This window comes from Ictidomys tridecemlineatus, chromosome 1 (genome assembly GCF_052094955.1).
Source record: "Ictidomys tridecemlineatus isolate mIctTri1 chromosome 1, mIctTri1.hap1, whole genome shotgun sequence".
NCBI lineage: Eukaryota > Metazoa > Chordata > Mammalia > Rodentia > Sciuridae > Ictidomys > Ictidomys tridecemlineatus.
This window is the reverse complement of record NC_135477.1, coordinates 213721659-213745285: the sequence shown is the minus strand read 5'-3', so window position 1 is coordinate 213745285 and position 23627 is coordinate 213721659. Positions and strand designations below refer to the sequence as shown.

Below are 23627 nucleotides of genomic sequence, written 5' to 3'. Positions count from 1 at the left end.
GAAAATGTTATGAAAAGCTACAGCAGGCTTATTCTGTCCTGCGGGCCTGTTACATATTTGAGACACAGTGGCAAAAATTAGTTTGGGACTGTTCTCTCCTACTTCAGCCCTGGAAGAGTAGCTGTCTCATTTGATCAAAAGCAATAGAAGTGGCATTGCCAGATGAGAAGACCAGATTAGAGGAATGCATGGGACCAGATTCTGAGCATAATAATGAGAAAATAACCATAGGACCTTGAGGAATAGCAGGCACATTTATATATTAATTTTTTTACTCCTATCAACAGCAATGGGGATTTCTACTTCAGAGTAGGATGTAATAAGTCATATCAAGCCATAATTCTCTGAGACAATATGACAAATTACCAAAAGTCATATTTTATAATCAGAGAGCTGTGTAGTTAAAGACGAGATGAATTAAAATTCTAGTATGATAAGAGCCACCTATAAAAACTAATATTGCCAGCTGTTTGTTTCACTGGACATATTTTATGAGTCTTGGAATTATCTGGAGATCGGTTTTATCTTAGGTAGAAATCTCTATTTGGGGAAGAGAAATAACCAGAGGTTTTGATAACCATGTAGACTGACATGTCAGATTGGAAAACAAGTTCAAACATATGGTCACCATGAGACATTTGCTAAGAGTTATGGCAGTACAAGACAAGTTGATACCTCACAAAGGCAGAGTAAAATCTTTCCAGGCTCATAGTTTAGGAATCAAACTGTTCTATAGTGAGGGACCTGCAACAAATACAGTCCACCTTAAAACATTCCTCATATTTTAAACCTTTGGAGAATAGAAGGCTAACAAACCACATTCACCTCTGAGAAGTAGAACTTTCAGATTAGAGGAGACAGAGTTCTGCTGAACTATTAACCAGACAACCCAGAGGACCAAGCTTAAGGAGAAGTCAAGACTTGAAAAAATACAAACAACAATAAAACAGAAAAGCATTAAAAGTTTCCTATTATGTCCCCCTAGTTCAATGATGCTTTGGAGATAAAGTTCCATAAAGGAATGAAGCTGCAATAAAGACGATAGGTCATGCTTTAAGGCATTTAAAGTCAAAGGCTGACTAAGTCTAATGAAAGCTGTATCCCACAAAACTTCTTATTGATTATTGTATCAAGGTGATGAGCCTCCTTACCCTGTCTGACAAAAGAAAGGCTCTACCCTCTTCTAGAGGGAAATAATATCAACTTAAATCTCCATAGATCCTTTATACAGTAAAATTTAAGACATGCCAAGGAATAGGAAACTGTGACTAATAATCAAGAGACAAAGCACAAAACAGAAATAGATCCCTAGGTTATCTAGATGTTGGAATCATCAAACTGTGACTTTAACGTAACTATTAGGGAAAAAAATTGTCCCCTTTATCTGGAACCACCATCTTCCAGTAATATGCTAAAATGAATAATACAAAGAGAAGGAGAAAAGACCCCCAATTATGTTTTCTATGTTTTTGGAGTTGGGGCTGGGGCTGTTGTTTAGTGGTGGAGGGCTTCCCTAGCACATGTGAAGCACTGGGTATGAGCCTCAGCACCACATAAAAATAATAAAATAAAGGTATGGTGTTCATCTACAACTGAAAAAATATTTTTGAAGAAAGAAAATATGGAGTTCTTTCTTTAGTCACATACATAGAAATCTACCACAAAGTGATACTGTAGACATCAAGAGAATGCACGCTGTTCAAAAAGGAATGCCTCACCAATGTCAACATGGAAAAACTGTAAGTGTTCACAGTGTTACCCAGCATGCTGTTGGCATTATGGTAAGCAAACAAGTTAAGGGTAAGATTCTTGCTAAGAAAATCAATCTACCTATTGAGCAAATTGAGTACTTGGTAAGAACCAAGATAGCTTCATGAAATATAGGATGATAGATAAATAAATAAATACATGGTTCTGCGTTTTACTGAAGCATCGGTCTGTCTACTTCCTCTAGAGAAAAGCAAGAACTAGTGAAAAGGAATCTGAGCTATTGAAACTTATCCCTATGGATTCTATCACAAGAAATTTTAAAAATAAAACCTTCTCAACGATAAAAATATTTGTCTTCATTGAGAAGAAGTGTGGTATTCCCCTTCCACAAAGAAATATTTAAAGCAAACTTGTCCAAAAACATTGGTGAAAATAAAGAAAAATATTAATGGAATATGTAAAAGAGGTGTAAAATGTCAATAAAAGTTGAAGCTATGAAAAAAACATTCTGGAACTACAAAGTACAGTATCTACATTAAGAAGGTATTAGGTGGGGCTGGGGTTGTATAGTTCAGGGGTAGAGCACTTGCCTAGCAATTGTGAGACACTGGGTTTGATCTTCAGCACCACATACAAATAAATAGATAGATAGATAGATAGATAGATAGATAGATAGATAGATAGATAAATGATATTTTTAAAAAATAATGTATTAGGTAGGCTTAATAGCAGGTTACGTGGAATGCAGTCTATTGAATATGTACAATTGAGAGTCTCTGAAGGGGAAGAGAAAGAAGGGATGAGAAAATAATACCCAGAAAGATTATTGTCAAGAATTATCCAAAACTGATGAAAGACAACAATACCTATTAATAAATCTCATCATAACCTAGTTAGAATTATTAGAAAGAAACCATATCTAGAGACATCATAGTCAAATTACTGAAACCCAAATATAAAGGAGAAATCTTAAAAGCATTCAGGGAAAAAAAATAATGTTACCTTCAAGGAAACAAGCAAGGATTACTGGCCTCTAAGAGATATAAATAAATAAATAAATAGGTAGGTAGATAAATAAATAAATAAACAATCTACTAACATGCAGTTCTCTACCATGCAAAAAATTCCTTCTAAAATGAAGATGGAAAAAAAGACACATTCAGGCATCCAATAGACCTACACTAAAGAAAAACTAAAGGTTGTTCTTTATGGGGAAGGAAAATGATCTCAACAAGGAAGAACACCAGAAGGGGCAATTACATGAGTAAAATGAATAAATGTTATCTATCTAAATCAACACAACACTAATCTGATGGGTTTGAACATAGAAAATGAAATGTAAGACAGTAACAGCAAAACTATTGAAGGTGGTAAATGAAGTTAAACTGTTATAAGGATCTCATATCATTTGAAAGGTTTTAAAAGTACTAATTTAATATATACCATCATAAATCATAATTTTATATGTAATCTCTGGAGTAACAACTGGAAGAAAAATGAAGGAATGTATAATTTAAAAATTAGTAGTGATGCTACTTCTCCAAACTTCTTACCAAAAACTCATACCTTCAGTCTAATCATGAGTAAAACATCAGACAAATCCCAAGTGAAGTAAATTCAACAAAATATCAGTACTCCTCAGAACTATTAGTCTTGAGAACCTGTCATAGCCAAGAGATGTAAGGAAATATGATGATTAAATATAAGGTAGCATCTTGGATAGAATAATAGAACAGAAAAAGGACATTAGATAAAAACTAGCAAAATTTGAATAAGGACTTTGATCAATAATAATGTATTGGTATATTAATTGTAGCATGTGTTCTACTAATTTAAGATGTTAGTAATGAAGAAAATAGAACATGGATTATTTGAAAACTCTCTATACTATCTTTATAACTTTTTGTAAATCTAAAACCATTCTAAAATAAACAAAACCAACGTGGAGAAAATAGGATAAAAATACTTGATTAATGCTTACAAAAACAGTAAAAGAAAAATAACAAAGATGAGATACATGAAATAAGTGTAAACATTAAGATTGAAAGAAACTGGCAGATGGATTAAGAAAGAAAGTAAGAACCAACTAATACATTGTTTATAAGAGACAACATTTAAATATAAAAGCACAGAAAGGTTGAAAAAGATGAAAGTAATATAGCAAAGTATGTACCATGTAAACACTAACCAAGAGAAAGCAGGTATTGCTCAGTTAACATAAAAACTTTAAACAGGGACTTCTAGAAATAAAAGTAACATTTCATGGTAATAAAAGAGACAATTAAACAAGAAAACATAAAACCATGAATGCAAATGCTTCTTAAAAACATTTTTGAAGTCCAGGACTGGATGGATTCTCAGCTGAGTTCTACCAGACCTTTAAAGAAGAACTAATACCAATCTTCCTCAGACTATTCCACAAAATAGAAAAGGAGGGAACTCTTCAAACACATTCTGAGAAGCTAGTATCACCCTGATACCAAAACCAGAAAAAGACATATCAAGAAAAGAAAATTTTATACCAATATCCTTGATGAACATACATGCAACAAATCTTAATAAAATACATATTGCATACAAAACATATTAAAAAGATAAGTGTGCCATGATCAAGTGGATTTCATCCCAGAGATGCAAGGTTGGTTCAACATATGTAAATCAATAAATGTAATTTGTCACATAAATAGAATTAAAGACAACTTTATGATTACCTCAATAGATGCAGAAAAAGCATTTGACATAGCATTTATTCATGTTTAAAACACTAGCAAAAATAGGGATAGAAGGAACATACCTCAACACTGTAAAACTATATATAACAATCTCAAGGCAAACATCATTCTAAATGAAGAAAAACTGAAGAGCATTCCCTCTAAAACCAGGAACAAGGCATGGATGCCCACTTTTCACCACTTTTATTCAACAAAGTCCTTGAAACTGTAGACAGAGCAATTAGGCAAAAGAAAGAAAGGGATATGAATAAGGAAAATAAGAGTGCAAACTATCTCTGTTTGCTTAGGATATGATTCTATATTTAGAAGATCCAAAAAACTCCACCAGAAAACTTCTAGAACTTATAAGTGAATTCAGCAAAGTAGCAAGTGGCATTGCCTACTCTTTTCCCTCTCACTTATTTTATTTCTTTTACTGAAGCACAGTGGATTCCCTGGTGCTTCCTCTCTGAAACTCATAAATGACCATCTGCGGTTAATTCACTATTCAATTCTCTTCTGCAATTAGAGGTTCAGTAATAGAAATTGTACATACTTTTGAGTTCTTTATCCATGCAGCTGGATTAATTGAATAAGTGGCCAGAGATTCAGTTTGTAGACTTAGTTCTACATCTTGTTCTGAGTACAGAACCCAAAAGGTACACTATGGAGGAAACAAGGAGTCCTTCATTCTTCAGGCCAGTTTACCATAAGGCTTTCATTTTTGGGATTGTCAGTGATTGCCTATATTGAAAAGCAGTGTTTGTTTCCCATTTGGCTAGTGAGCAATCCACCTAAATCTAGATAATATGGTTTTCAAGGTATATTTTGTAGCCCCCTAAAGGGGCTTCTATTCTGCCTCATCATAGTGGGTTGTGGATTATCCACCTGAATTTCCCTACCTTTTCACATGAGGAAAGCAGTGAGAGCTTTGAAGTCTGGGTACCACACTGCCCAGCTCCAGGAAACATCATTTTTTTTCTTTAGATTAATATAATTATATATAATAGTTGCATTCATTTTTAACAAAATCAGAAATGCAAGTAATTTGATTTAAAAACCCCATATCACCCTCTTTTCCACCGCTTCTTCCCCACGTCCCATGCTCCCTTCTCTAAGTCTTCCTTTTACTCATTTATTTTTTTATGTTTCTTTGCTGCTTTCTACATATACAATGACTTTTCCTTGGTACATTTATATATGCATATAACATGATTTTGTTAAATTCATTCCATATTCCCTCCCCTCTCCCTTCTTTCCTCCCTTACTCTTGTTCTCCTTCCATTCCACTGATCTTTCCTATATAGTTATGATGTCAATCCCAATCCCCCACACACCATCAGCACCACCTTCTTTCCCTTATTTTGATCTAGCTAAGGAAGATCTTGGACATAATGATGTATATAAAGTGTGCTCTCTGGCATTCTGAAGAACACAGCAGAAATATTCATATGTCTTACTATGTGAGTTGTCCTTTGTCTTGATAAATATGGCTTATACATAGTTTATTAGATTCATAGTCAGCCTCCCCACTGGGAAAGATTACTTTCCTGAACAAAGCTGTTTCTCAGCCTTGACACATGTTTATCACAAAGCACTACAATAATCTCAAATTTTATATAAGAAAAAAATCAATTGCTGGTGGGACTGCAAATTGGTGCAACCACTATGGAAAGCAGTTTGGAGATTCCTCAGAAAACTTGAAATGGAACTACCATTTGACCCAACTATCCCACTCCTCAGTTTATACCCAAAGGACTTATAATCAGCATACTTCAGTGATGCAGCCACATCAATGTTTATAGCCACCCAATTCATAATAGCTAAACTATGGAACCAACCTAGATGTCCTTCAGTAGATGAATGGATAAAGAAAATATGGTATATATTCAATGGAATATTACTCAGCTTTAAAGAAGAATGAAATTATGACATTTGCCTGAAATGGATGGAGTTGGAGAATATCATGCTAAGCGAAATAAGCCAATCCCAAAAAACCAAAGGCCAAATGTTTTCTGTAATATGCAGATGCTAATTCACAATAAGGCAGGGGCTACTAGAGAAGAATAGTGTTACCTTAGATTAGGTAGAGGGAAGTGAAGGGAGGGAAGGAGTGGAGATGTGGAGATAGGAATGATAGTAGAATGAAACAGATATTTTTACTTAAGTATATATGTAACTGCATGACCAATATGATTCTACAACATGTACACTCAGAAAAATGAGAAATTATATTCCATCTATGTATGATATATTTCCTCTAAAATCTGGAACAAGACAGGGATGCCCTCTCTCACCACGTCTATTCAATATAGTTCTCGAAATACTGGCCAGAGCAATTAGACAGACAAAAGAAATTAAAGGCATTAAGATAGGAAAAGAAGAACTTAAATTATCACTATTTGCAGATGATCTGATCTTATACCTAGAAGACCCAAAAGGGTCTACAAAGAAACTACTAGAGCTAATAAATGAATTCAGCAAAGTAGCACAATATAAAATCAACATGCATAAATCAAAGGCATTCCTGTATATCAGCGACAAATCTTCTGAAATGGAAATGAGGAAAACCACCCCATTCACAATATCCTCAAAAAAATAAAATAAAATACTTAGGAATCAACCTAACAAAAGAGGTGAAAGATTTATACAATGAAAACTACAGAACCCTAAAGAGAGAAATAGAAGAAGATCTTAGAAGATGGAAAAATATACCCTGTTCATGGATAGGCAGAACTAACATCATCAAAATGGCAATATTACCAAAAGTTCTATATAGGTTCGATGCAATGCCAATCAAAATCCCAATGGTATTTCTTGTAGGAATAGATAAAGCAATCATGAAATTCATATGGAAAAATAAAAGACCCAGAATAGCAAAAGCAATTCTAAGCAGGAAGTGTGAATCAGGCGGTATAGCAATACCAGATTTCAAACCGTACTACAGAGCAATAGTAACAAAAACAGCATGGTACTGGTACCAAAACAGGCAGGTGGACCAATGGTACAGAATAGAGGACACAGAGACCAATCCACAAAATTACAACTATCTTATATTTGATAAAGGGGCTAAAAGCATGCAATGGAGGAAGGATAGCATCTTCAACAAATGGTGCTGGGAAAACTGGAAATCCACATGCAATGAAATGAAACTGAATCCCTTTCTCTCACCATGCACAAAAGTTAACTCAAAATGGATCAAGGAGCTTGATATCAAATCAGAGACTCTGCACCTGATAGAAGAAAAAGTTGGCTCCGATCTACATATTGTGGGGTCGGGCTCCAAATTCCTTAATAGAACACCCATAGCAAAAGAGTTAAAAACAAGAAATGGGACTTACTCAAACTAAAAAGTTTTTTCTCAGCAAGAGAAACAATAAGAGAGGTAAGTAGGGAGCCTATATCCTGGGAACAAATCTTTACTCCTCACACTTCAGATAGAGCCCTAATATCCAGAGTATACAAAGAACTCAAAAAATTAAACAATAAGAAAACAAATAACCCACCCACAAATGGGCCAAGGACCTGAACAGACCCTTCTCAGAGGAGGACATACAATCAATCAACAAGTACATGAAAAAATGCTCACCATCTCTAGCAGTCAGAGAAATGCAAATCAAAACCACCCTAAGATACCATCTCACTCCAGTAAGATTGGCAGCCATTCTGAAGTCAAACAACAACAAGTGCTGGCGAGGATGTGGGGAAAAGGGTACACTTGTACATTGCTGGTGGGACTGCAAATTGGTGCAGCCAATTTGGAAAGCAGTATGGAGATTCCTGGGAAAGCTGGGAATAGAACCACCATTTGACCCAGCTATTGCCCTTCTCAGACTATTCCCTGAAGACCTTAAAGAGCATACTATAGGGATACTGCTACATCGATGTTCATAGCAGCACAATTCACAATAGCTAGATTGTGGAACCAACCTAGATGCCCTTCAATAGATGAATGGATTTTAAAAATGTGGCATTTATACACAACAGAGTATTACTCTGCACTAAAAAATGACAAAATCATGGAATTTTCAGGGAAATGGATGGCACTAGAGCAGATTGTGCTAAGTGAAGCTAGCCAATCCCTAAAAAACAAATGCCAAATGTCTTCTTTGATATAAGGAGAGCAACTAAGAACAGAGCAGGGAGGAAGAGCATGAGAAGAAGATTAACATTAAACAGGGAGGAGAAGTGGGAGGGAAAGGGAGAGAGGGGAAATTGCATGGAAATGGAAGGAGACCATCATTGTTATACAAAGTTACATATAAGAGTATTGAGGGGAAAGGAACAAAACAAAACAAGGGAGAGAAATGAATTACAGTAGATGGGGTAGAGAGAGAAGATGGGAGGGGAAGGGAGGGGGGATAGTAGAGGATAGGAAAGGTAGCAGAGTACAACAGTCACTAGTATGGCAATATGTAAAAATGTGGATGTGTAACCGATGTGATTCTGCAATCTGTATTTGGGGTAAAAATGGGAGTTCATAACCCACTTGAATCAAATGTATGAAATATGATATGTCAAGAGCTTTGTAATGTTTTGAACAACCAATAATAAAAAAAATAAAGTAAAGAAATCGCAAAAAAGTGCATAAATGCATTATACTACTATGTATAACTAATTAAAACAAATTTAAAAATAAAATAAGCAATAAGGAAATGCACATTAAATAAAATGAATTTAAAATAAGTTTTTTAATAGATTGAAGCAATGTAGTCTACAGTTTCTTCTAAGAAATTTTTTAGTGATTTTTTTCTTTAGCATTCAGATATAAATGGTTGGAAAACTTAGATTTCTCTTTCACAGTTAGGACTCTTCCTACCAATAACATTCATAACACCTGGCATAACACATGCAAAAGGAATACATTATAAACAATTTGTTTTCCTGCATATATGTTGAAGATTGTAGGGCTGGGTTTGTAACTCAGTGGGAATTACCTAGCATGTGTGAGGCACTGGGTTTGATCCTCAGCAGCACATAAAAATAAATAAATAAAATAAAGTTATTGCATCCATCTACAACTAAATTTTTTTAAAGATTTTTATATTATTCATGTTACTAGCCAAAGCTCATTATGGATCATAGGCCATTCTAAATATGTATATATTTTATAAATTTGTTTTAGAATCCCAAATCCTGAAGTCATGGAAGGAATTTTTGTTCTACTTTTTGCTAGAGGTATGGTCATATTTGCACATATTTTTCAAAATTATATTTAATAATCAACTTCTAGGATATTGACAGTTTGCCATTGTTTATTCCATAGAGGAACTAAAATGTAAGCTACTCAGACTCATTTCAATCATTCAAGTGAATATTTAGCTTGATGGTACTAATAAAGAAGTGAAGAAATTTCAGGAGAGATAACCACCAGCAGTCATAATCTTAATCCAAAACCTCAGGAATGGGGCTCTCCAAAAATAGAATTACTACAAAATAAGACCACTGTTGTGAAACAACTTTACATCTCATCTTGGAAAATTCCAAAGTCTCAGTTAACTTTGACAGATGAAAAGGAAAATATTTAAATAAATACTTATTTAAATAAATTTAATAATAAATATTTAATAAGGACATACATAAATATTTGTATATTTGTTTATCACAGGAGGGAACAAAAGAGCTAAGCTTTAGTTTTGTTTTATTTTTTGAAGGAAAATAATTCTCAGTATTAGCTTCTATTCTTTCACAGTTGTGACTTTAAATGCATCCCAATGTCTTGGGAATATCTCTGACAAATTAATTTGGAATCTCTGGAGATGGGTCTCAAACGTCAATATTATTTAAAACTCCTCAGATAATTTCAGTGTGCAGCCAAATTACCGAGATTAATAGACACTGTTCTCAAAGCTGATTGGACTTGTGAACATAAAGCAAAAAAGAATGGTGCACTCAGAATGGAAAGATACTTTGGATTATTTTCTGACTTCTAGGCAGTAATATAACTGAAGTATTATGAAAAAATGAAATTTATCTGAGGGATTACAATGCTATAAATAAAAGAGATGAACAGTTGCCCGGCTGGGCAAAATAACCCGGAGGTGACAAGCAACTTGAAGGTTTAAGCGGAACTGAGCGGGAACTCAAGGTAGCAGGCACCCAAGGTAGCAGGAGACGCCTTATTGTGGAACAGCAGAGGTATATATACCTAACTGATTTCACACAGCTTGACTCAATTAGCATCATCTAGATACAGCAGTCAGCCAATAAGGAATCCCCATCATCTTAATGGCTCGGTGGCATTGCCTCACAAACCACTTCTCCTGGCAAACTGCCAGGCGCCATCTTGACTTGATTTGTGGTCCCCAACAAATAGTTGTTTGTTTTATACAGAAACAAAGTTAACTCTGGCATAATACACTGACAGTTAATAGTACATGACAAGTGTCCACTTGTTTTAGTCAGGGAATACAAATTTAATTGAAACTGCAGTGCAAACTGAAGAAATCTGCAAGTGATTGCACAAATTAGAGTTTAGTCAATATGCTAACAGCAACACCGTTCTGGGGAAAATGCCATGGGACTTGAAAGACCACAATTGTCTGCAGTGTTTCAATATCTAAGACATTATATTTTCTTGTATTTATATCCATAAATACATTTTAAAATCCAAAAAGAAAGAAAGAACAGATGAAGAAGAAAGTGGCTAAAAATTTGATATCAAGGTATTCCAGGAAGAGGAAAAGAAGTTCCAAAATGAAAAGCAGCAATATCTGAAGAGAAGAAGGATAGTCCCAACATCTTTCCTTTTGGGAACTTTGGGAACATGAGAAATATGTTAATGATTTCAAGATAAGCTTGAAAGTTTCCATCCTTTTCTGCCAGTTAATGGAGCTACTCCATGATTTACTCTAGCACAGTTGTAGTTTCATCTTCCATTTTTACACACATGATGTAGGACTTTTTATGGTTTAACACAAAGGAATATAAAATAAGTTGTATAACCATATATTTCAACAGCTATTACAGTATTAGCCCATTAAAATTAATAGGGTAACATGAAAACTTTTTAGTGTGTGTAGATTCATAATTTGCTACTGAAACTTGCAAATAGCCAGTTTAACACTTGGAGTCTTTACTTTCACTAATATAAAACTTGTACTATAATTAACCAAAGCAGCTTAAGATTTTATTAACTCAAACCAAGTGTTGGTTGCAAAAAAACCTTCATAACTATGCTGGAAATTAAGTGATTTTTATTAGCAAAATATTACTATATATACATGTTTTAACTTTTCTAAAATTATATTGTAACAATTAAAGGTTTTGTTAATAAATATTATTTTTTTTCAAAAAGGCCATTATTTTGCTAGTATAATTGAAATATTACCAGTAATACTACATTATCAATTAAGATATATATTATTTTGAATTTCTCATGTGCTGCTTTATAGATAGATTGAATATAATAAGGCAAGATTATATATAAATTCTATATTTTGTATTATAATCTGAAAATATTTGGTATCTGTCCCATTTTTTCCTTCAATCCTGCATCTAAATATCCTTTTATCGTAACATAGCAAAGAGAGAACATTAATGTATACCATAGGGGCTAGTTTTCTTTTGTTCCTTCTTTCTAGTCTGAGAAAAAGGCCATTGGATAATTTCTCAAAATATTCCAGAGAGAATTTAAATTACTTGAAACTCTAAATTTACCCTGAAATAGGCATAATGCTTTTGTTATTTTATTCTAAATTCTTTTTATGGTATATCCTAAGAGTTTTCATATAGGGGGTCTAAATTTAAAAAGTGACTTATTAACCTAAAAACTGGTAACTATCTAATGATGTTTTCAAGCTGAATTTAGTAATATGACTTCCTGTTAGTAAGCACTGACTGTTAAGAACACCAGTAGAATTCTGAAAGATGAGACATGGCTGAAGCAAAAATACTTTTTTAAACCTTTAAAAAGGAGAATAATCTCTCAAGCAGATAAAATATATATATATTTCCTAAATTGAATTGTCATTAATTTAATGGAGTCTGACTTTTCTAGACAGCATTTCCTATTAGCATGATATCCAAAATACTTAACAACTAGTAACATAAAATCTCTAAATAAATAAAAAATTCTAATTCTCTGAAGAACTATTTAAAAAACTAATTTCTAAGTGATGACAATTTATAGAATGAATTACTTATCAAATCATTATAATAATATTATGTAAATAATTTTTGCTTAACATGGATATTACTATTCAAATGATGCTTTGCCTGAGCTATAAAATAAACTTCCAAATAATATTTAATTATTAGTTTAACAGTGCATGGATCATTTTCTTAACTCCTCAGTTTTAAAAAAATACATTGAAAACTTACCCCTATAGTGTTTCTAAAAGGGTATTTATTGGTCATTTTTAACCCAATGCTGCTAAACATTAGCATGTCTGACCAGAAGCAAATCCTCCAATTTATTTTATATCTTATTTAGAGACAGGAGGATGGCAAGGTCAAAGCCAGCTTCAGCAAGGGCATAGTGCTAAGCAACTTAGTGAGACCCTGTCTCTAAATAAGATATAAAATAGGGCTGGAGATGTGGCTCAGTGGTCGAGTGCCCCTAAGTTCAATTCCTGGTACCAATAAAAAAAAAATCTAATTCCTAATTAGAATAAGATGTACTCATGTTTATATAAATATGTCAATATATACTCTACTATCATGTGTAACATGACAAGAACAAATTTTTAAAATCTTACAATATAAAATACGATTCAATTCAACATAGATTTTAAAATATTAAAGTAAAACAAATTGAAAAATATTAGGGATTATATTTATCTAAATCTTAGAAAGCAAACACTCAAAAGTAATCTCACTAAATGATTTCACAATTGCTGTTTAATTACCTTTTAATAGAAAAATGACCTTCTGGTGTTGCTCTGGCAGCAACAGAAATAAATAAAAGCAAATTATGCTTAGCCTAATTCATATCTCTGAGGTCAAATAGAAATAGAATAATAAGTCAGAATCCATGTGTATAAATGTAAATATAATACTATTTTATATAACTTAAATGAAAGTATTATAACACCCCCAAACTAAGGAAAAATTAAAATAGGTAAATCCACATTTATTTTTGGTACCTGAAGTAATAAAAATCAAAAAAGCATGGCAATACCACAAAACTAGTCATTATATATTTTAAAAAACTGATACCAAACAAAGTGTCAACTGACCAAAACAGGAGGAGTCTAGTAGTCTATACAGAAGGAAATTGAGAAATACACAAATATGTGGAAATTACACAACACATTCTTCAACAATCAGGTGAGTCAATGGAGAATAAACAGGGAAAATTGTAAAATACCTAGAGCTGAATAAAAATAAAAATATACCAAGCATTTATTAAAAACATATAATCATATATTATACATATAATCATATAATATTATATAATATATAATATCAAACTAAGTGGTAAAAAAGTCCAACATAAAAACAAGGAAAGGTTGCCTGCTTTCACCACTATTGTACAATGTACTGGAAGTTCTAGCCTGAACAATTAGGGAAGAAAAATAAATGGAATCCAAACTGGGAAATAAAAAAAAAAATCATCTCTTAAAAACTTATAGAGGTAATAAATTTGGCAACACTCCAGGTTACAAGATCATCACACACAAAAAAATATTTCTGTACACCAGTGAAAAACAATCCCAAAAGATTATTAAAAATGAAATTCCTTTTACATTAACATCTAAAAGAATAAATACCTAGGATTTTTTTTTTTTGGCTTTTTGTTTGCTTGATTGGTTCATTGATTTTTGTTTTGTTTTGGGGTTTGATTTTTGTTTTTGCACCTTGCTGGTAGGAATGTAAAATGGCATAACTCACTGTGAAAACAGGAGGGTCCTCAAAAAAATTAAATATAGAATTACTGCATGACTATGCAGTTCTACCCCTAAATACATATGCAAATAATTGAAAAATGAACTCAAACAGATGCTTATATGTTGATGTTCATTGCTGCATTATTCACAATAGCCAAATGGGAGAAACATCCCAAGTTTCTAGTAGCTTCCAAGTCTCTATTAGTTGTTGAATGGATAAACAAAATGTGATAGATAAATTGATAAAAAGCAACAAAATGCATAAAAACAGATGCAGTTCTGCAATATGGACAAGTCTTGAAAACATTATATAAGAGAAATAAGCCATACACAGTGTTCTATGATTCCATTTAACATGAGGGGATGTATAACAGGCAAATTCATAGAGATAGAAAGATTAGAAATTACCAGGGTTTCAGGAAAGGGGGAAATAGGGAAATATTGCTTAATGACTGTTGTTACTCTTTTGGGAAATTTTGGAAATATACAAATAATGATGGCTGTGCACTCTTGTGACTGTAATTAATGCAACTAATTGGATTATATGCTTACATGATTAAAATGTCAAGCTTCTATATTTTGCCCAACAAAAGTATTTTTTTAAAAAAACATTGTATTTCTCACCTAATTATAGAATCAAAACATTTTTAAACTTGATAATTTAGCCTCACACTTTATAAACTATATTGAAATTTAAGTGGGTATTCTAGAGTTAAAAGTAATCTGTTATAAATCTTAAATTTTTCAGTACAAAAGCTTAATTTTTACAGGGTTAATACATTTGATTCTGGGGGCCTAAAGACATAGAAGATGAAGTTGACATTTAAAATCTATTTGCTAACTTTTCAACTATATTAACACAGCAACTCTATACCTATTTGTGTCTATAAATATATCACTCCACCCCTGCTAAGACCTACTTATGTCAATCAAGTTTTGACACAGCAAAATTCTTATGTAATATGAATAATACAGAAGAGTAAAATACTGTGCTTTTAAACCTTTTGTCTGTCCCAGCACACATGAATAAGAGGCTGTCTCCTTTTTAATACTGGTTTTAGGGCTCTCAGAATTAAGCTGTAAAGGATATTTTTTTTACAGAATTACAAAATATCTTTCATATTTATGAATCATAATATTCCATTTCTGATGAAAATACATTGCAAAGGCTTGATTTGGGACATTCTCCAAAACTATGCCAGTTACTACTTATATTATCTTAAAGTCCATGCTTATATGCAGGCATTATCCATCCACTCAACAAATACATTGAGTATTCACTGAAAGCACAGGGCAAGCTGCAGAAGTAGCAAAAAAATTAGTGAAATAACTTGTTAATAGTCTGTCTCTGAGAATAGATTCAAAATAAGAAATCCCACTTTGTGATCTTTAGTAAAGATAAATTTGTTCCATATGCATAGAAAAAGATCATAGCCTTTCCCCACCCCCCTAAAATATGAGAGAAATCCTTCTGAGACAAAATTCTTTTTATAAAATAAAATTTAAGATGAAACAGAAGTAACTTTTTGGTTCTGGAATGCTGGTAATTTTTTTTATGTTCTTTCTAAACCTGATAGCTACTTAAGAGATTTTCTTCACAGATTTTTCTTGCTCTTTGATTTCACTACAATTAATTTCTCCAGAGGGTTTTTTCAGTCATGTGAGAAACCAATCAGATTCAACTTCCTTTTTTGTCACCCTTTACTTGAGTTGATTTATAAGTTACTTTATTATTTTCAGCCAGAATTTATAGTAACATTGAAATAATTTTACCTGAACTGATAGATGCTCTGCTCCATATCATTCTAAACTTTTGAGATGCAAAGAGCACCCTTTTTCCAGTACATTGATGGTTGTTGTGGTAGAAGAAGGACCCCTGCAGCATCTTAAACTGATGTTTCTACACATTAATGACACGAATTATTCCTTAGACAGTAATTTTCACTGGTCATGCCTAATTTCCAAGGAGAAGGGAAGTACAAGTAAACCACATACTTAGACTAGAGTATTTGTGAAGAGTCTTCAGTATATCAAACCTATGAAATTTTTAGTTCAATTCATTTGAAAAAATGGATATACCGAATAATATTGTATAAAATTTACCAAAAATGACTCAAGAACTAGAATACATGAGTAAACCTCAACAACTCTTAAAGATATCAACTGGTATTAAAATCTGCCTCTATGCCTGAAAAGACTATTTAATATAGGCCCAAATGGTTTTACAGGACTAGGGATTAGTTCAAAGGTAAAGCATTTGTCTAGCATTTGTGAGGCTCTGGGTTTAATCCCCAGTACCAAAACCAAACAAACAAAAAAAATAGTTTTTCAGGTTAAATTTTCCAAACCTCCAATGATTTTATTTTTATGCAAACTATTTCAGAAACTATAGATATCATAAGGTTACCAATATCAAAAACTGCTAAATGTCAGAAATTTTACCCCATGTGCAAGTAATTCAGGCAGTTTCATGTGTACTGGCAGAAAACACAAGACTCATGAGTCAGAGACAAAATGCGTTTTCATCACTCACAGCATTAGCCAAACTGGCAGCATTTGTAATAGGTAGAACTCCATTTCCCACAGGGTATCAAAAAATAGGACTAGATTATATCTATACATAATGTGGTGAGTTACATCAGAGAACTCTGAGCTTACAAAACTCAAATCTTTTATGACAGGCATTAAATGTACTATGTTCCAAAACAATGCACAAACCTGCCCTGTGTTACAAAGGGAGACCATTTATTTTCTGTTTGCCATATAAATACTTTTGAAAAGACAGTCTAGGACAAAGACAGTTAGTACCTCTGCTTATAAGATGTATGGAGACACACACACATCCATGGGGAATTGTTACCTAACATGTTTTATGAATCCAATAAAACGTATTATAGGCTAATCTTCTTTTTATACATGCATAAAACACCGTGTAGAATATAACAGGCTGAGTCTATCAATGTATAGATATCAATATGTTCATACAGACTTTGTCTAGGAATGAAGAAATGATGAAACATAGGAAAATATCATTTTAATAGACTTTTTAAAAAATTATTCAACATTAGAAAAATCTAGTTGAATTCATCACATTAACAGATTAAAGAAAAAAACATATGAACGAACATCTTGATAGAAATTATTTTGACTATGATAATGAGTATGTAGCATATTGGCATTAGAATCTAAATCTTTACATTCCTTGAAAAGTATAATTTTCAATGCAATATGTTTTTCCCACTAGAATATATGTCATAAAAAATAAGACAGGGCAAAAAATAAATTAAGAATGAGATATGTATCTTTACTTTAAAATAGAATACTTTAAACAGACTAAAAATATTAGGTGCTGTTTAAACCTGGTCTTAAAACTGAGAAATTATCAGCTTATGACAAATAGGAGGTTATATGAAGGCTAGAGAAGTGAATTCCTTATACAGAAACTTCTCACTTCACTAACTCCAGTATACATATTTTTCTGGGATAACATGTTTGTAGATATTAAAATACATATAATGACTCTTGTTATAATAGTATTAGGTATACTGTCTCCTAGACCATGATTTTAAGTGGGGGTAAAAATTTGTTCTTGGGAGACCAGAAAACAAACAAACAAAAAACAGACAAAAAAGACAACCTTATATATAACAGTGGTTTGTGGCCCCCAGAAACTCAAGCCTACCAAGCAAAATCCTTTCTCTTACTATTTATTTCTTTTATTGAAAACAAATTAAGTTTATATTAAATTTAATTTAAATTTATTATTTACTTAAATTAAAATAATTTCAAATAAATTGAATCTAACGTAATTTATCTCCATAACCACTGAAACACATACACAACCTTTTTATTTTTTACTTTGAGTAAGTTGCTTAGGGACTCCCTAAGTTGCTGAAGCTGGCCTCAAACTTGTGATCCACCTGCCTCCACCTCCTGAGTCACTGGGGTTACTATCATATATCAACTAGGATGGCAATATGTAAAGCAATGGAAGTGAAACTGATGTGAATCTGCAATCTGTATAAGGGGCAATATGGGAGTGCATAACCCACTTGAATCAAAATGTGAAATATGATATATCAAGAAATATGTAATGGAGGGGTAAGACAAGATAATACAAATGGAAGAAATGATTTACAGTAGAAGGGGTAGAGAGAAAAGGGGAGGGGAGGGGAGGGGAGGGGGGATAGTAGAGAATAGGACTGACAGCAGAATACATCAGACACTAGAAAGGCAATATGTGAATCAATGGAAGGGTAACTGATGTGATACAGCAATCTGTATGCGGGGTAAAGTTGGGAGTTCATAACCCGCTTGAATCAAACTGTGAAATATGATGTATTAAGAACTGTGTAAGGTTTTGAACGACCAACAATAAAAAAAAAAAAAAAATAAAAATAAAATTTAATACAGTTTTATAGAGCATGAAAAAAAAAAAAAAAAAAAAAAAAAACACACCTGGCTAGATTGAGGCTCTTTAAGAAAAATACCAGGTCTAAAAATATCTTTAAGTCTTCATTCACTGAAATATTTAATAAATTCTATAGTTTCAATATATGATATTCTGATATCTATATTTAAAGTCAACAACTTAGAAAAATCAACTCAAGTTTGAAAGAAACTGTTAAGGATCACTTTGTTTGTATAAAAAATAAATATCTTATTGATTCACAAAAGATACCCATAGTATTAAAAGCAAATATCAGCTATAAAAGGTAGCTTTCTTCTTATAATAAAATTATAGGTAACAATAGTAATTATAGTAAAATAATGAAAATACATTTTATTAAACATTTAATGTAGATCAGACATGTACTTGACATGTATTAATTCATTTCATCCTCATAACAGCCCAATGAATTCAATATTTTCATTATCATTTTATAGTGGAACCTGTATTTAATCACTGGGGTTGGTACTCTGACCATTTTTCTAATGTTATAATTGATCAGATTCCTACCAAGTAACAGTATTTATGATGTGTTTTTCATTTAGCCTGACTTTGAAATGAAATGACTAACATTCCAAGGAATTTATAGCTTTTCAAATCCTAAAACACATTATAAATACCTATTTACACAATCTTCACCTTAAAAAATTAAAGAAATTAATTAGCCAATGATCATTATCCACTTTACCTATAAAAAACCTGTTTGGGGGCTAGGGCTCTGGCCCAGGGGAGAACTCTTGCCTGACATGCAGGAGGCCCTGGTTTCTATCCCCCATAACTGCTGCACCACCCTCCCAACAAAAATAAAAATAAAAACCTGTTGACTAAACCAGAAAGAGACAACATGCGATGCCAAGACTTCTGGCATCACATCTGGAAATTTTCTAATCAGTGTCATCTTCTCTCCCTCCTCTACCAGGAAAGGAAATTAGTCCTACAAGGACACTTTTACAGTGAAAGTAGTTATGCCAGGATGAGAATAATGGAGTTGCCCTGGGGAAACCAGCATGTATGGTCCTCCTATTAATAATGCTTCATCTTTTGTACCTTATCTACTCACAGCTCTACTGCTTTCTGTAACTATACAATTCATATTATTACTCCTATGATCAAAACAGCTGAAATTTTGAATCTGAAGATGCTAAAGCCTATACATACTACCTGTGCACAGACAAAAAATCATATTTTTATAATAATTTCCAGTAACAATGTTACTTGATCTCTAGTCTGGGTTAATGAAGAAGCTTTTAAAAATTATATAAACTACTTTGAGAATATTTGTGTTGACACATTAGAGTAACATTTAAATATGAGAAAAACTCTCTATATATGTCCTTTCCCCTTTCCTCTTCAAATATTGACTGTAGTTTTGAAAACAGTAGTTTGGTAGAAATTCTGTTAGGATTGAAATTCCTTTATCTAGTGCTCTCCCAAATAGAATGTCCAAGGTTAGGTGTAAATCATTTCATTGAAATGTGGAAATATAACATTAAAATTTTTGTGTATATAAATAGAAAAATATAAGTTTCTGTAATATTTGCTGAAGCCTGACACTGACATTCTTACATGTCATCATTGTATGTAATATTAGCTGAGGAGAAACTGGAAATTAAACAACACAGAAGGACTGACTTCACTAGTTTGCTTATTTTCCACATGTTGCAATATATTGAACTTTATAAATGCCAAGTTAACTGGATTATATTATCTAGTTATAGCTATACTACCAGCACAACAGGATTTAGGCAGAATCATGTAAAGAAATCAGTTTAAAGATAATACTAATAATGTCAGCCAACAAAAGTAAAAAACAAAAATGGTAATTTGGCTTTTTGTAAACTATAAATATTAATAATTAAAAATTAGTGCAGATAAAGCCTTTGACAAAACTCAGCACCCATTCATGATTTAAAAAAAAAACTATTGAAGAAACTAGGGATAGAAGGAAACTACCTCAATATCATAAAGGCTGTATGCAAAAAAAACCCAAAGCCAACCTTATAGTAGATGGGGAAAAACTGAAAGAATTTCTTTCAAAACCTGTAACATGACAAGGAAGTCCACTCTCACCATTCCCCTTTAACATGGTATAGAAATTCTAGCCAGAGCAATTAGGCAAAAGGGATTAAAAATAGGAAAGAAAAAGGTCAAATTATCACTGTTTACAAATGATATGATTCTATAATTATAGATCAAAAAATGCCACCAAAAGACTAGTAGAGCTAATGAACAAATCTAGCTAAGTAGCAGTTACAAAATCAACCTATAAAATTCAGTAACTTCTACATACACTACAAATGAATCTTCTGAGAAGAAATCAAGCAAACAGTCCCATATACAGTATTCTCCAAAAAATCTTTTAAAAACCTAGGAATTAAATCAAGGCAGTGAAAAACCCCTACAATGAGAATGATAGAAATTGAAGACAACACAAAAAAATTGAAAGACCTCCCATGGTTGTGGATAGGCAGAATTAATATTGTTAAAATGGCCATACTACCAAAAGCAATATACAGATTCAGTGAAACCCCATCAAAATACCAATGACATTCTTCACAGAACTAGAAAAATAAGTCTTAAAATTCAAAGCATTTCTAATTAAAAAAAAAAAAGCAACGCTGGAGGCAGCACAATACCTGACTTCAAATTATACTAGAACTTAGTAACAAAAACTGTTTGGTACTAGCATAAAGAGGGACACAGACTAGTGGTAAAGAATAGAAGACAGAAACAAACCCACACAGATACAGTCATCTGATCCTTGACAAAGGTGCCAAGAACATACATGGAAGAAAAGACAACTTTTTAAACATATGGTACTAATTATTTATACCTAGAAGAATGAAACTAGATCCCTATCTCTGACCTTGCACCAAAGTCAATTCAAAGTCCTCAGAATTAGACCAGAAAGTTAGTGATTTACAGAGAAAATGTAGGATCAACACTCCAGCATCTAGACACAGGCAACAACTTTCTCAGTAGGACTCCTAAAACTCAAGAAATAATGCCAAGAGTTAATAATTAAGATGGCACCAAATTTAAAAGCTCTTCACAGTAAAGGAAACAAGAATGTGAAGAGAAAACCTAGAGAATGCGAGAAAAATCTTTCCTAGCTCCTCTTTAAACAGAGGATTAATATCTGGAATATAAAAGAATTCCAGAAACTTAACACCAAAAAAAAACTTTATTAACAAATAGGCAAATGAATTAAACAGACACTTTTCAAAATAAGAAATACAAATATATGAAAAAATGTTCAGTATCCCCAGAAAGCGGGGAAATGCAAATCAAGACTATGCTGAGATTTCATCTGCACTCCAGTCAAAATGCCAGCCGTCAAGAATAAAAATAGTAAATGCTAGAGAAGATATGAGAGAAAAGGAACAACTTTATACTCTTGGTGGAATTGTAAATTAGTACAACCACTATGGAAATCAGTGTGGAGCTTCCTCAGAAGACTAGAAATGGAACCACCGTATGAACCACCACCATCTATATCACTCCTTGGTATTTATCCTAAAGAATTAAAGTCATCATTATATAGTGATACATGCATACCCATGTTTATATCAGCACTATTCATAGTAACCAAACTATGGATGGAATAAGCCTAGTGTCTGTCAAAGGCTGAACAGATAAAGAAAATGTGGTATATAAACAAAATGGAGTTTTATTCATCCATAAAGCAAAATTATATTGGCCAAATTATATTGTTATATTGTGCATGTGAATATGAAACAACAGATTCCACTATGATGTACTACTATAATGCACCAATTTTTTAAATATGGGAAAAAACAAATCAAATATGCTAGGAAGTCAGATAAAAACAATTAGAAATTATCAAAAACTTATTTGAAATTTATATTCTAAAATATCACTAATTTATTTTTATCTCATCCTTTCATGTTTTAAGTATTCATAATACAAATGAATAAAATTAAACATATATAAGCAGCAAAATGGGAATGTTCTTGATTAAAGAGGTTAGACTTTAACCATACTGATGCCCAGGTGAGTCTGAGTAAACAGCCTGATGTAGAGCATACCATTTAACATTACTCAATTATTAAAATGGAAGAAACAGAATTTCCTTCCAGCTAAACCCTCATAGAACCTTTATCACCAGATTTACTAGGATATGCCAGAATTAATTTCTTTTTCTGCTCAGTTTATTGTGCTGTCTCATTCTTATACTAATAAACTCAGAAATTCTTAAAAGTGGGCAATAGATAAGAAAAAGGGGTATTTTAGTCAGCTTTTTCACTGCTGTGATGTAAAGGTCCAACCAGAAAAATGTGGAGGAAGAAAAGTTTGTTTGGGAGCTCATGGTTTCAGAGCTCACATGATGATCAGGAAGCAGAGAGAGACTCCACGTGTCAGATACAAATATATACCCCAAGCCACACCCCAATCCCATCTTCTCCAACCGTACCCTACCACTCAGTTACCATTCAATTAATCCCAATCAGGGGATTAATTCAGTGATTGAGTTAAGACTCTCACAGGCCTATCATTTCTCCTCTGAACCTTCTTGCATTGTCTCACATGTGAGCTTCTGGAGGACACTTCACATCCAAACCATAATAAAAGGTTAATAATGAGGTTATCACACAAGAGTGAGATCCTAAATAGAATAAGGAATTTTAATGTATGTATATTCTTGCAAAATACATTCTATTATCATGTAAAACTAAAAATAAAAAAATACATCCTAAAAAATAACAATAATCAGGTTATTAGTCCCTAGAAAATCGAATTTTGTTTTTTAAATGCCTTAGATATTTTATGTTGATCAACTAACAAAAACAGCTTACCATTGAGGAAGTTTATACTTGAGCTCTAGATAATTAACATCCAACTACACAGAGGAAAAAAAAGCCCAAAATTTCACAAGATATAACATTTCTCAGAAATTTAAGAAGG

The 23627-nt window shown here is 32.6% G+C and overlaps 1 protein-coding gene across 1 annotated transcript in view; it reads left to right on the top strand.

Annotated features, from left to right (window-relative positions):
• The window catches only part of Rnf180 (ring finger protein 180), a 206816-nt gene that overhangs the window by 181616 nt on the left and 1573 nt on the right, over positions 1 to 23627 (top strand).